The following is a 13,539-nucleotide window of genomic DNA, read 5'->3' on the forward strand; positions in this document are numbered from 1 at the left end:
CGCACGCGCGCGTCGAAGTTTAAAACCGGAAATCTGCACAACTCTTCCTTTACTCACAACGATGTTTAAAACCCGAAATCTCTACAACTTCACCTACTCAGGAAGATGTTTAAAACCCGAAATTTCCACAAATCTTGCTCTCCTCACGATGAAGTTTAAAACATGAAACTCCATAACTCTTCCTTTACTCACGACGATGTTTAAAACCCGAAATCTCCACAACTTTTCCTTTACTCACCACGATGTTTAAAACCCAACATCTCCACAACTCTTACTCTCCTCACGACGATGTTTAAAACCCGAAATCTCCACAACTCTTCCTTTACTCACGACGAAGTTTAAAACCCGAAATCTCCACAACTTTTCCTTTACTCACCACGATGTTTAAAACCCGACATCTCCACAACTCTTCCTTTACTCACGACGAAGTTTAAAACCCGAAATCTCCACAACTTTTCCTTTACTCACGACGAAGTTTAAAACCCGAAATCTCCACAACTTTTCCTTTACTCACCACGATGTTTAAAACCCGACATCTCCACAACTCTTCCTTTACTCACCACGATGTTTAAAACCCGAAATCTCCACAACTCTTCCTTTACTCACGACGAAGTTTAAAACCCGAAATCTCCACAACTTTTCCTTTACTCACCACGATGTTTAAAACCCGACATCTCCACAACTCTTGCTCTCCTCACGATGAAGTTTAAAACATGAAACTCCATAACTCTTCCTTTACTCACGACGATGTTTAAAACCCGAAATCTCCACAACTTTTCCTTTACTCACCACGATGTTTAAAACCCAACATCTCCACAACTCTTACTCTCCTCACGACGATGTTTAAAACCCGAAATCTCCACAACTCTTCCTTTACTCACGACGATGTTTAAAACCCGAAATCTCCACAACTTTTCCTTTACTCACCACGATGTTTAAAACCCAACATCTCCACAACTCTTACTCTCCTCACGACGATGTTTAAAACCCGAAATCTCCACAACTCTTCCTTTACTCACGACGAAGTTTAAAACCCAAAATCTCCACAACTTCACCGACTCAGGAAGATGTTTGAAACCCGAAATCTCCACAACTCTTCCTTTACTCACGACGAAGTTTAAAACCCAAAATCTCCACAACTTCACCGACTCAGGAAGATGTTTGAAACCCGAAATCTCCACAACTCTTGCTCTCCTCACGATGAAGTTTAAAACCCGAAACTCCATAACTCTTCCTTTACTCACGACGATGTTTAAAACCCGAAATCTCCACAACTTTTCCTTTACTCACCACGATGTTTAAAACCCAACATCTCCACAACTCTTACTCTCCTCACGACGATGTTTAAAACCCGAAATCTCCACAACTCTTACTCTCCTCACGACGATGTTTAAAACCCGAAATCTCCACAACTCTTCCTTTACTCACGACGATGTTTAAAACCCGAAATCTCCACAACTCTTCCTTTACTCACGACGATGTTTAAAACCCAAAATCTCCACAACTTCACCGACTCAGGAAGATGTTTGAAACCCGAAATCTCCACAACTCTTGCTCTCCTCACGATGAAGTTTAAAACCCGAAACTCCATAACTCTTCCTTTAGGCCTACTCATGACGATGTTTAAAACCCGAAATCTCCACAACTCTTGCTCTCCTCACGATGAAGTTTAAAACCCGAAACTCCATAACTCTTCCTTTAGGCCTACTCATGACGATGTTTAAAACCCGAAATCTCGACAACTATTGCTCTCCTCACGACGATGTTTAAAATCCGAAATAATCACAACTCTTCCTTTACTCACTAAGATGTTTAAAACCCGAAATCTCCACAACTCTTCCTTTACTCACAACGATGTTTAAAACCCAAAATCTCCACAAATCTTACTCTCCTCACGACGATGTTTAAAACCCGAAACCCCACAACTCTTCCTCTACTCACCACGATGTTTAAAACCCGAAATCTCCACAAGTCTTCCTTTACTCACAACGATGTTTAAAACCCAAAATCTCCACAAATCTTACTCTCCTCACGACGATGTTTAAAACCCGAAATCTCCACAACTCTTCCTTTACTCACAACGATGTTTAAAACCCAAAATCTCCACAAATCTTACTCTCCTCACGACGATGTTTAAAACCCGAAATCTCCACAACTCTTCCTTTACTCACAACGATGTTTAAAACCCAAAATCTCCACTAATCTTACTCTCCTCACGACGATGTTTAAAACCCGAAATCCCCACAACTCTTCCTCTACTCACCACGATGTTTAAAACCCGAAATCTCCACAAGTCTTACCCTCAAGACGAAATCTAAAACCCGAAATCTCCACAACTCTTCCTTTACTCACAACGATGTTTAAAACCCAAAATCCCCACAAATCTTACTCTCCTCACGACGATGTTTAAAACCCGAAATCTCCACAACTCTTCCTTTACTCACGACGAAGTTTAAAACCCAAAATCTCCACAACTTCACCGACTCAGGAAGATGTTTGAAACCCGAAATCTCCACAACTCTTCCTTTACTCACGACGAAGTTTAAAACCCAAAATCTCCACAACTTCACCGACTCAGGAAGATGTTTGAAACCCGAAATCTCCACAACTCTTGCTCTCCTCACGATGAAGTTTAAAACCCGAAACTCCATAACTCTTCCTTTAGGCCTACTCATGACGATGTTTAAAACCCGAAATCTCGACAACTATTGCTCTCCTCACGACGATGTTTAAAATCCGAAATAATCACAACTCTTCCTTTACTCACTAAGATGTTTAAAACCCGAAATCTCCACAACTCTTCCTTTACTCACAACGATGTTTAAAACCCAAAATCTCCACAAATCTTACTCTCCTCACGACGATGTTTAAAACCCGAAATCCCCACAACTCTTCCTCTACTCACCACGATGTTTAAAACCCGAAATCTCCACAAGTCTTCCTTTACTCACAACGATGTTTAAAACCCAAAATCTCCACAAATCTTACTCTCCTCACGACGATGTTTAAAACCCGAAATCCCCACAACTCTTCCTCTACTCACCACGATGTTTAAAACCCGAAATCTCCACAAGTCTTCCTTTACTCACAACGATGTTTAAAACCCAAAATCTCCACTAATCTTACTCTCCTCACGACGATGTTTAAAACCCGAAATCCCCACAACTCTTCCTCTACTCACCACGATGTTTAAAACCCGAAATCTCCACAAGTCTTACCCTCAAGACGAAATCTAAAACCCGAAATCTCCACAACTCTTCCTTTACTCACAACGATGTTTAAAACCCAAAATCCCCACAAATCTTACTCTCCTCACGACGATGTTTAAAACCCGAAATCTCCACAACTCTTCCTTTACTCACGACGAAGTTTAAAACCCAAAATCTCCACAACTTCACCGACTCAGGAAGATGTTTGAAACCCGAAATCTCCACAACTCTTCCTTTACTCACGACGAAGTTTAAAACCCAAAATCTCCACAACTTCACCGACTCAGGAAGATGTTTGAAACCCGAAATCTCCACAACTCTTGCTCTCCTCACGATGAAGTTTAAAACCCGAAACTCCATAACTCTTCCTTTAGGCCTACTCATGACGATGTTTAAAACCCGAAATCTCGACAACTATTGCTCTCCTCACGACGATGTTTAAAATCCGAAATAATCACAACTCTTCCTTTACTCACTAAGATGTTTAAAACCCGAAATCTCCACAACTCTTCCTTTACTCACAACGATGTTTAAAACCCAAAATCTCCACAAATCTTACTCTCCTCACGACGATGTTTAAAACCCGAAATCCCCACAACTCTTCCTCTACTCACCACGATGTTTAAAACCCGAAATCTCCACAAGTCTTACCCTCAAGACGAAATCTAAAACCCGAAATCTCCACAACTCTTCCTTTACTCACAACGATGTTTAAAACCCAAAATCCCCACAAATCTTACCCTCCTCACGACGATGTTTAAAACCCGAAATCTCCACAACTCTTCCTCTACTCAACATGATTAGGCCATGGGGCATCGGTGGAAAATAGGCTCAATTTTCCAATTTCGTGCAACAATGCTTGGGATCACCTAAAAATATCATAGATGTTGTACAAATGACCCTCTGAGTTAAAATCAGTATGTCCCCAGAAAAAAAAACCTGCACATTAATTTATAACGTGTAGTTGATGTAAATCATATTTTTGTACATTAGACGAATATACCATAACAACACGTTACAAATAAATATGGTTTCATGCAGTGTTTTATAGTGTTTTGTGGATGATGTCAACATTGTCACCACTTTATATAATTTAACAAATATTTGGAGTAGGTAAATCCCCCTAGACGGGTGTTTGTTTTTTTTGTTTGTTTTTGTATACTGAATCGAGGCTCGTGAAAGAGCCGACATTTACTTCACAAACAAATCAACCAGACAAACAAAATATATAAAAAGAGGGAGCGGAAGACAAGAGAAGGGGAAGCACACAAACACTTGAGAGCACACAACATTTAAGAGCAGGGAGATGTGTGGGAGGGAGAGGGCTTGGGGGGAGGAGGCGTGGGAAGGGGGGGGGGGGAGTATAAAACACAAGGACACCAAGGACTTCCAGGACAGAAGTTGATATTTCAAAAAAGTGGAATTGGGGTGAAATTAGCGGGGATAGAAAAGATCAAGGTTTTGGATGGGGAAAGATAAGAGATGGTGGTGAACAGCTGTTTTAAAGACCTGGAGGGTGGAGTGGGATTGAAGAGAGTGAGGGAGTTTGTTCCAGAGGCAGGAGAAAAGAGGAATGAAGGAGTGAAGGTGAGCAGAGAGTCTTGATTTTGGCAGTTTAACCATAAGAGGGTTGCAGGCAGATCTTGTGCGACCTGTAGGAATATTTGCGGGACAGAGCCCAGAGAGAGCTGGGGGGGCAAGGCCAGAGAGGAGTCGGTAGAAGACGGAAAGACCACCAACCTGTCTGCGGTGAGTGAGTGAGAGGCCCTTGGAGTAAGCTTCATCGCGGGAGATTCCAATGATTCTGAATGCTTTGGTTTCAACAGCGTGAAGACGAGCTAGGTGTGAGGCAGGAGCACCAGCCCAGAGGGGAGAGCAGTATTCCATTGAGCTGCGGATGAAAGCCTTGTATGTGGTGAGGAGCTCAGGTGTGCCAAGGAAGGACTTCGCACGACGGAGGATGCCCAGTCGGCGACTGGCTTTGGAGGCCAGATTTGAAATGTGGTTTTCCCAGGAAAGATCATGGCAGATAGTGAGACCCAAAACCTTGAGTGACAGAACTTCTTGGAGAGGATTATTCAGAAAGTGGATGGGAGGGTTGTCCAGTCGGTCTTTTCGGAGAGACATCGTAAGAGTGTGAGATTTGTCAGGATTGAAAGACATGTTCCACTTGTTTGCCCAGTCTGTGATTTTGTCAAGGTCTGCAGAGAGTGAGGAGGCTGCAGACTGCCGATCTGAGGGATGAAGAATGGAGCGACAGAGAGTAGAGTCATCAGCAAAGAGATAGAGAGGATTTTCAAGAGAGTCAGAGATCATTGATGAAGACCAGAAAAAGCACAGGGCCCAGAACACTGCCTTGGGGAACTCCAGCCTGAACAGGAAGAGGAGATGAGAGAAACCCATTCAGGGCCACACGTTGACTATGACCAGAGAGGAAGTCCGCCAGCCATGCGTGGAGATTTCCATGGATACCAAAAGAGGAGAGTTTGGTGAGCAGAGCAGGGTGCCAGACCGTATCGAAGGCACGTGATATGTCAAGGGAGACAGCTCTAATTTCCTGTTTGGCAATGAGGACCTCCATCCATTGTTGAGAAAGCAGAAGCAGCATGTCCAGAGTAGAGTGACCAGGTTTGAAACCAAATTGATGATCAGAAATCAAGCCATTGGAGAAGAGGAAAGATTTCATATCTGAAGCAATGATGGATTCCATGACTTTGCTGATAATTGGGAGAAGGCTGATTAGTCTGTCGTTGCTGGGATCTGTTTTTGCACCTTTTTTGTGCAAAGCGGTGAAAAGCGGTTTTTGTGCAACCGCAAAGCGGGTTTTTGTGCAAAACATGCCTTCACCATGTTTTTGCCCGCAACTTTTTAATGCTGCATTCGATCACCACCAAACTTGGTGACTTTTCTTAAATATTATTTGGGGATGGGGTCAAGTATTGCCATGGTTACCTTTTATTTGATCTTAGTTTTTCATGATTTGGGGGCATATTTTTTCGGGTAGGTCACACATTTCAAGGTAGTAAGCCGACAGGTAGCGGGAGTAATTTGGTCTGTCATATGCAAATAACCAAGGTAGAATTCTCTGACAGATGCAGTTCCCAATTGCCTGTTCTTGCAGCCCTGGTTAAAAACATTGACATTCTCAACCATGTCAACATACATTGACCAAAACCTGAAGGTGGCACTTTCTTTGCTCCTCTTCTGTAAGAATTCAGCAAACGATGATGTTACATCTAGGAATGCTTGGCTCTAACTCTTCAGTAAGATTTTCCTGGTTGAATCCGGTATGTAAATTCTCCATAACATCAATTACTGTACCTTTTCCATCTTCCAGACTAGCCATGTATGCTTCCCACTGCAGGTAGCGCAAGGCATCATGCATAACTTTATGAGCATACTTCTGTTGTAGTGATGCCCAGTTACAACTCCATTCAGGGATCCATGGGCAATTACACCAGATTCAATCAATATGTCAGTAAACCCAGTCATCTCGATATCTTTTACCAATGCAGGCTAGGTATGCCATCTTGGTATGAAACATACCGAGGCGTACAACCAGTCTTTCCTTGAATTCCTGAGTTCTCCAGCGGATCTGTTGGTACCTTAGCGTAAATTGCCTGGTCAAATACGACGACAATGACTTCCTGTGCTAATGCATCAGCATACTTGACACTTCGAGTTAAGATTGTCTGAACTGTGTCCATATCTGTTGGACTTGCATTTAATACCGGCAAGTATGATACAGTAGTCATTCGTGGATACACCTTACATAACACTGTGTTAAATCGTGTCCAACCAGGAACGGCGGTATGCTTATATCTAAGCATATTGTATGCCAAGTTCATCTTTCTGGCTTTATCCTCTGCCTTTTCATGGATATTTCTTATCATATCTACTGCAATGCCGATGGAATTGGGTCCCTTCTTCTTTCCATGGCCCATAAACGGTTGGATATTAGTGGGTGGATCCACTGAAGGTTGAGCTGCTCTCTGAATCATGATGCCATTTGTGCTGTGGGTCATACCCTTCCCAGATAGTGTTTCCTCTCCAAAGTCAATGTTATCCCACACTAATGTGGTAAAAGTGTGAGGCTGAATTCCCTGTGGAAGAGCATCTTCACCCAAGTCGATTTGACGTTTTGCTAGGGAAGTATTGTGTTCCATAAGTGTGGTGTGAAATACTATGCCCCAATCCATTTAGTATCCCGATCAACTTAGCAGATCCAGTCAAATGGCGCACCGCTGTCGCTAAAGCTGTGTGCTTTGGCATCACTCGTTTGCCTTTTGTTGCCAAAAATACAATGTCCTGGGCTATTGACAACAGCTTGTTCTCACAATCATGTGATACATCTACATTATTTGTGTCTTTGGGTTCAGTTGATGTGCCAAAAAGCCAAGCCAAAAAGTTAAAGAGTTGGTAAGGTATACCATCCTTGGCTTTCCGTAATGTCAGATGTGCTGCTGTAGAGGGCCACAGGTGAGTGCTGGTTACGAGAAATTGTTGACTTTATCACAAGGGCAGCATTATAAAGAGTGTGTAGATGACTGTTTACAGAGGGTGCATGAGTGGATGATTTTGGTTTATTACTGATTTCGCTGTTGTCTTCCTCATCTGTTGAGCTGTCAGTTGATGAAGAGTTGTCCATCAAATCTTCAGCCAGATCATCTGCTGATAGGTTTTCACTGAAAACGATGTCACTCATGTTGCGATTGGAAGGTGTCAAGAAGGTAAGTTGTGGGAATGTTTTCTGCAGACGTTTCTTTAAGTTCCATGTCCGATACGGTGCATCAACTCCATCCACCTCTTTGATGATATTTCTGAAAATCTTGTTTAGTTTGCCCAAAGACAGGATTTCTTTCCTCACCAAGATCCTCTTTCTGATAATATCTTCACTGAATTTCAGAAAAGCCTCGGTATAACCATTCTGAATGGCTGTCAATGGCTTGCTCGGTCTGGTTAGAAATCTGGTGTAGTCTTTGTAACAGTCATGGTGATATTGAAGCTCTTTTGCCACTAAATCTTCACCCTCTATTTCCTGTAGTAGGAAAATATCTTCTTTTCTACGTGCTGCTTCCAGTAGTTGACCACCATTTACTAACTCACACGTAAGAAGTCTTGACAGTGATCTTTTTCCAGTGATGCGGTTGCGTTTGTATCTATTTGAGTGACACAAACAACACTCATCAGGAAACATGTACCGTCTGCTCCATGAACTTGGAGTCTTTGTTCTTTCAGATCTGAGCAATCTTTTTCTGCTGGGCTCCCCGGTGCTACATGTAGCTGTTGAACTCACAACAGGGCCCTCGTCAAGCTCGTGCATGTCTGTCCCTCCATCTGCATTAAAATGGAACATAAATAAACAATCAAAAAACTAAAATAAAAATACAGACTTCGGAAGTTAAGAAAGAATGGGGAAAAATCAACAACTGTTGGAAAATACACCACTTGCATGTCTAATTTTTACATTCTTTTCAATAACACTTACTTTTTCTCAAAAAAAAAAAATGTAAATACAATGCATATCCCATTCAGGGTTCTCCCCAGGTTTTTAAAAAAGTGTGGGGGTTTCATATTTCACACAGTAAGCCCGCAAGATCGAATCCTGAGAGTGCAGAGCTCTTCTGGTGCCTTCTGATGTATGTTTTTAAATTTCAGTTTTTAAAATGACAGAGTTAACCCCATGGGTGGGGAATGTTTTGCGAAAACACTTCAAATTGAAGAAAAAAATCAAATGAAAAAAAAAATGGCCAGGGGTTTCCCTATGGGTGGTGAACCCGGTCAACTGATTTTGATTTAGATAAGCATTGTTTATAAACTTTTTAAAATCTTCTACAAAATTATTCTCTGTGGTCAGCGAAATACATTTCAGACCTTACTATTTCACAGGAACAAATATTTCTAAACATTTATGTTCAGTTCAGTTTATTTCCACAGTATCAAATATATATCAATTATATTAGCCTGGTGTTGGTGTAGCGGCTTAGGTGCCAGCTTAGGATCCTACGATCCTGGGTTCGAATCCCGGTCGATCGCTGAATTAACGCCAGGGGGGTTGACTCAGCCCGTCATCCTTCCGAGGTCGGCTAATTGAGTACCAGCTCACTGGTAAGGTTCCCTGTGTCGTAAAAAGGCGACAAACAGGGTTGGCGGCAGGAAGGGCATCCGGCCGTAAAACATTGCTTAAAAAAGGGGACCAACAAAAAAAAAACAACAACCACGGTGCCCGAAAAAGGCCAACCCCCGCTTTGCGGGGAAAAATGGCCTCTAAAGGTGTTTTTTTTGTTGTTTTTTTATCAAATATATATCAATAACAATTTTAATGGGAGAAAGTTTAAAAATTTTGAATTAAGTCAAAGTAAAAAAGAAGTATTTAAGATGGGTGATACTGTGGAGGGGTCCGTAAAGAAGCAAAGCTTGTAAGGATATGAGCCCCTGAGCATGCATGTACATTGAGGTGAGATGTATTTACTTTCTATGGGGAAAAAAAACTTTCAATCATGTACATTGTACGGGGAAAATATCGGAGCACGAGTTGGCAAGGGTACACAAAATTTGCGGGATGGATATTCGCCCATCTCGGTGAAAGGGATCTTTCATGTCATTGTCAACCAAACGTTACAGATAAATAATACTAAACTATAATTACTAAATAAATTTTAAAATGACTAACACTGACCGTTAGACATCAGCTAGTTTTGATAAATATTTAAAGAGCTTATGATTGTTCATGTCACTCACCTTCTTCTTTGGTTTTGTTTGAGCATGACTTCTCTTTTGCTGACATCGCAAAATCTTCTGCAGCACTCGTAATGATAGCCCACATTACGTTACTACTACTCGGTACAGCGTCTATACAAGATTGCACATCGACGAAGTCGACACCGAGTTTATTCGAAATGTCTTCAACTACATTGCCTTCCTTACAGTCAAACTTTCTCCATTCAGCTGCAAAGCTCACAAACTTCATCCAATAATTACTTGTAATACCGACTACCGACTCCTCTCCGGCCTTGCACCCCCAGCTCTCTCTGTGCTCTGTCCCCCAAATATTCCTACAGGTCGCACAAGATCTGCCAGCAACCCTCTTATAGTTAAACTGCCAAAATCTCGGCTCTCTGCTCACCTTCACTCTTTCATTCCTCTTTTCTCCCGCCTCTGGAACAAACTCCCTCACTCCCTTCAATCCCACTCCTCCCTCCAGGTCTTTAAAACAGCTGTTCACCACCATCTCTTATCTTCCCCCATCCAAAACCTTGATCTTTTCTACCCCCGCTAATTCACCCCAGATCCACCTTGTTTGAAATTCCAACTTCTTTCCTGGAAGTCCTGGCAGTGTCCATATGTTTTATTTTTATACCTCTCCAACCCCCCCCCCCCCCCCGCCCCCCCAAAGCCCTCGCCCTCTCTCAGATCTCTCGATGTCTCCATGTCTCCATGTCTCTCGGTCCCTGCTCTCAAATGTTCTGTTTGTGTCCTTCCCCCTCTCTCCCCATCTTGTCTACCGCTCCCGATGTTATATGTTTTATGTGTCGGTTTATCTTTCTGTGTGATTAATGTTCGCTCTTTCACGAGCCTCGATCTTGTATACAAAAAAAAATAAAAAATAAAAAAAATAAAAATATCTACTTTTAGTTGATGGAACGACATGCATAACACAAAGTTTTGAAGAAAACTCAACAGGCTTCGACTACGCGTGAATAGGCCTGGGCGCAGCCATGTTGCTTTCTCCCGGTACACAGTTCAATAACACAACACATGTGATTGGTCAATACCACGAACGTTGCGTTATGGCCTCACTGATTGGTTGATTTTTATTACACTACCGAGGTCAACGAACTTTTTATAATGAGTATTTTTCTGTTTTTAAATTTCACTTTTTTAATTTCTGTGCAGCTTTTTACGTTGGGGACATTGATATTCTGAATATATAATGATATTTAGGACTCATTGTGAAGGGATCACGTAATCCCAAGGGTTGTTGCACGAAAGAAGAAGAAAACTCATGACGTCTGATGGCCGAGATGTTTAAAACCGAAAATCTCCACAAGTCTAACCCTCAAAACGAAATCTAAAACCCGAAATCTCCACAACTCTTCCTTTACTCGCGATGATGTTGAAAACTAAAATCCCCACAATTCTTCGGCTCTTCCTTTACTCACGACTCACTCTGTGCACGTTTCCTTCGCTGCGCGGGAACCGGATCAGGGCTGTCAGTGTCAACTCAAGTATCCTCAAAGCGGCAAATGGACCAAACCAAACGCCGCCAAATGTTTTAACTTGTTCAGAACCGAACCGATTGAGGAGCTGAGGGCGATTTGCATTTTAAAAACAGATAATTTTGGGGTTTTACCAAACATAACGAGGTGCTCATACGTCAAGGTATAGATATGCTCTTTAACATTTATCGTTTATTTCACTCATGCTAGTTTTATACACCCCCCGAAGTGTTTCACGCATCCTCGCTTTATACACCACCCAAAGTGTGTTTCACTCCTCCTCGTTCTATACACCACCCAAAGTGTGTTTCACTCCTCCTTGACACCACCCAAAGTGTGGTTCACTCTTCCTAGTTCTATATACCACCCAAAGTGTGGTTCACTCTTCCTAGTTCTATACACCACCCAAAGTGTGGTTCACTCTTCCTCGTTCTATACACCACCCAAAGTGTGGTTCACTCTTCCTCGTTATATACACCACCCAAAGTGTGGTTCACTCTTCCTCGTTCTATACACCACCCAAAGTGTGGTTCACTCTTCCTAGTTCTATACACCACCCAAAGTGTGGTTCACTCTTCCTAGTTCTATACACCACCCAAAGTGTGGTTCACTCTTCCTCGTTCTATACACCACCCAAAGTGTGGTTCACTCTTCCTCGTTATATACACCACCCAAAGTGTGGTTCACTCTTCCTAGTTCTATACACCACCCAAAGTGTGGTTCACTCTTCCTAGTTCTATACACCACCCAAAGTGTGGTTTACTCTGCCTCGTTCTATACACCACCCAAAGTGTGGTTCACTCTTCCTCGTTATATACACCACCTAAAGTGTGTTTCACTCTTCCTAGTTCTATACACCACCTAAAGTGTGTTTCACTCTTCCTAGTTCTATACACTACCTAAAGTGTGTTTCACTCTTCCTAGTTCTATACACCACCCAAAGTGTGTTTCACTCTTCCTAGTTCTATTCACCACCCAAAGTGTGCCTCACTCTTCCTAGTTCTACACACTGTAGTGCGGTGCTATGCGCACGACTTGTCTTGCCAATAAATGAAGCAACAACGTATGTAATCAAAAGCGTGTAGCGACCCATGGGTCCCCCAAAGCTCGAGACCAGCAACAGAATCTCCTGGCCCAAGCCGGTGACGTAACCGGCGGCCAAACCGCGGCGCCGAGGTTATAATCCTTTGCACCTGTCGGTCACATGACCACCAAAGCGTGCCTCGCCTGAGAGGAGTGGCTTTGGTTCTGATGTATGCTTCTTGGTTTGGATATATATATGCGAACCCGATAAACGGGCTTTCAGAGTTCCCGAGATGATTATACAATAAACATCTTCTCGGACGAGTTTGTGTCTTGTCCGTCACTTCGTCCGTCTCAAGCAGGAGTGCTGCTCTTTCACTGGTGACCCCGAGTTTACGACACGCGATGGACACGGCAGTGTCCCTCAAACTGCCCACTTTCTGGGAAGCACATGCCGCCATCTGGTTCGCTCAGGCAGACTCCCAGTTCGCCCTGTGTGGCATTACGGAGGACACCACGAAATACCATTACGTGGTCGCCGCGCTCGGCTCCGTGACCGCCACCCGCTGCTTGAGCCTCCTCCAGAGCCCGCCCGCTGACGGCAAGTACGACGCCATCAAGGCACTTCTTCTGGGCGCTTTCGCCCTCTCCCCGGCTGAACGCACACGACGCCTGCTCGACCTTCCTGAGCTCGGCGATACGCGCCCGTCCGAACGTATGGACTACATGCTCGCGTTGCTCGGCGAGCATCCCTCGGATTTCCTTTTCCAAGAGCTTTTTCTCCGCCAGCTCCCGGCCCAGGTCCGGGTCGCCCTGGCAAGCACGACCATCACGAACCCCCGCGACCTCGCCAGGGAGGCCGACAAGATCGATTCGGCAAGCCAGCTCGTCGGAGCGGCGAGCCAGCTCGCCGGGGTGGCTGCCGGGAGCCCGCCCGCCACCCAGTCGGCACCCGCGGTGCAGTTTCCCGCCCACCCGCCCACCCGCCCGACGCCCGCGACGCAGCTTCCTTCCTGGAGGCCGCCGGGCTGGCGCGACTGGCAGCGGCGACGCCGCGTCGCCCGGTCCCGACGCGTCGACCGGAGCCC

The 13,539-nt window shown here is 43.9% G+C and overlaps 1 protein-coding gene across 1 annotated transcript in view; it reads right to left on the reverse strand.

Annotated features, from left to right (window-relative positions):
• LOC137423750 (uncharacterized) overlaps positions 1-11,447 on the reverse strand; it is a 60,506-nt gene extending 49,059 nt beyond the window's left edge. The window contains exon 1 of the mRNA XM_078773774.1: positions 11,372-11,447. The gene's annotated coding sequence lies outside the window, so the exon portion shown is untranslated. The remainder of the gene's footprint in view (positions 1-11,371) is intronic.
• Positions 11,448-13,539: the final 2,092 nt, after the last annotated feature.

The sequence above is a fragment of the Myxine glutinosa genome, chromosome 3, assembly GCF_964187855.1.
Source record: "Myxine glutinosa chromosome 3, kmMyxGlut1.1, whole genome shotgun sequence".
NCBI lineage: Eukaryota > Metazoa > Chordata > Myxini > Myxiniformes > Myxinidae > Myxine > Myxine glutinosa.